Source organism: Myotis davidii, unplaced genomic scaffold (genome assembly GCF_000327345.1).
Source record: "Myotis davidii unplaced genomic scaffold, ASM32734v1 scaffold18, whole genome shotgun sequence".
Taxonomy (NCBI): Eukaryota; Metazoa; Chordata; class Mammalia; order Chiroptera; family Vespertilionidae; genus Myotis; species Myotis davidii.
The window spans coordinates 10,349,233-10,351,858 of NW_006292696.1; positions in this window are offsets into that span (position 1 = coordinate 10,349,233).

A 2,626-nucleotide genomic window follows, 5' to 3' on the forward strand; every position below is an offset into this window, starting at 1 on the left:
TGGACATCCATTCTCATTTTTCAGAATTTTAGATAGAATAGATAAGCACAGGTGCTATTTTGACCTCAGGATATAAAGTCTCTGAGAGGGTTCCTTGGTAGTCTGTAGTTAAAATTACCAGCACACTGTTTTCCTATGATTTTCTTCTCTTTTTAAGGGTAAAAACATTCTGCTACAATTGAGTTGGTTAAGATTATGTTATCTGTATTTCTAAGGAAAGTAGCATTTAACAAGCATAAAAATACCACACAAATGTGGAAATTGGCACAAAAAAAATGGCAGTATTTCAAAAATCAAGCCTCTGTCTGTCTGTCTGTCTCTGTCTGCCTTTCTCTCTCTTACACACACATACACATACACAAAGTACCATTTCCAAATTATTTTCATATTTATTATTGTCCCCTTAAGTTGAGCATGTATCTGCCTTTCCTATAATTTGTCTTTTCTTCCCAAAAGTAGAAATATCAATATTTTCCTCTTAGGGGTGTTGCGTGAACCAAATAACTAATGATGATTTATGTTAAGCAATATTATTATCAATGTTCAAATGTACAAAGATATGTTATAATAGTAAATCTAAAGTACTTGCAAAACAGGGAAGATATAATAGTTATTAAAATGTCAAAAGACTCTTACATATCATGAGTCCTATTTTAAATGAAGCATTGTGCATCCATCAAAGATTGTCTACTCATTTACTCACACATGTATTTGCTTGTTCCTTCATTAAACTAACATTGAGTACCTACTATGTGTCCAGCTCTATGCACTGGGGATACAGTACTGAACAAACATAGACATGGAGCCTGCTCTCATGAATCTTGGAGTCCACTGGGGAACTGAGATATTAATGAAATAATCTTGTTAATAAATATGTCATCCTAAATTAAAATAATTTACCTAAAGTAAAGAAACAAGATGTTATGAACACATATCATGAAAAATGACTGACCTACATTTGGGAGTCAATGAAATAGTCCACAAGAAAATGATAGTCTTGTGCTGGGATGTAGGAGAATAAGATTTAACCAGCAAAGAGAGAGCAGTGTTCTAGAGGCAGGAAGAAGCACTCAGGCCCCTGGGCGGATTGAGAGGATGCTGGAGTGTTGGAGGACATGAAAAAAGACAGCACAGCCCTATTCGTGGGAAGGGACTGGAGAGGGAAGCTGAGAAAACAGACTACAAAGCACTAAATGAATCACAGTAAGAATTTTTCTGTGGTAAGAATTTTAATTTACCCCAAGAACCCTAAAAAGGTTTGGGTGAGTTGTCAGAAGTGGAAGATAAAAATAGGTTTGCATAAATAACTGCTATTCTGGTTGTCTTTGATCTATTGAATTACATAAAGTATATTATTAAATTGATTTCACTTTTCTTACTCTTTGTATATGACTACTAGTAAATTTTAAATTTTATATGTGGCTACCACATTTTTTTATCTTTTTAAATGTTTTAATATGTATAGTTGGCATACAATCTTATATTGGTTATATTACTTTCAGGTGTATGATATAGTGACTCAACATTTTAATACCTTACATATTTCCCATGGATAGTGCTATTCTAGAACTTTATTTTTTCTACTTCTTTGAGCTAGGCATTTGAGAAAAGCTTATTAATGGGGGATCAGAATGCTTTTTTTAATCAGGTAAGCTTTTTGAAAAATTCTGAATAATATGAGTCCACTAGGTATTGCATATTAAGAAAATAATCAAAAATCAGAATGTTAAAATGCTAGCCTCAATGAACTTACCAAATCTGTGATAAAAAGCAAGAAACCCTGTCCTTGGAACTGATAACTGCACAGGCAATTCATTTAACTATTTCATTGTGACCATTTCTGAACTCACTGAGTAATACCTAGTAGTGATTATTATACTGACATAGAAATAAATCACATTGAACCCCAATTCTTAAACTATGAACCGCACCATATGAACTTAGACACTTAGTTCAGACCTAACACTTAGATGCTTAACCAAAGCAGCAGAAAAAAATAAAGTTTTAGCCCAACCGTCATGGCTTAGTGGTTGAGGATCGACTTATGAACCAGGAGATCATGGTTCAATTCCCAGTCAGAACACATGCCCAGGTTGCAGGCCTGAGCCCCATGGGGGGCATTTAGGAGGCAAACAATCAATAATTTTCTTTCATCATTGGTGTTTCTCTCTCTCTCTCCCTCTCCCTTCCTCTCTGAAATTAGTAAAAATATATTTTAAAAAAGACAAAATAAAGTTCTAAGATAGCACCACCTATGAGAAATTTAATAAGAGTCATATATAAAATGCATAAGCTTTCTAGTGGCCACATTAAAAGAAATGTTTAAATGTGAATTATTTTAACAATGTATTTGCTTTAACTTACTATACCCAAGTTCTTATAATTTCAACATGCAATCAATATAAAATTATTGATGAGAGATTTCACACTCCTTTTCTAGTGCTGCCTTTGAAATTCAATGGTATTTTACTCTCACAGTGCATCTTCATTCAGAGTTCCCACATTTCAAGCGCTCAATAGGCACATGGCACAGGTAGCTAACTGTATTGTACCCCACAGTTCCAGAAAGAAGAGGTGTTGGCACCTTATTCTGTCTCCATCACTAAACAAATTGTATCCTTAAAAA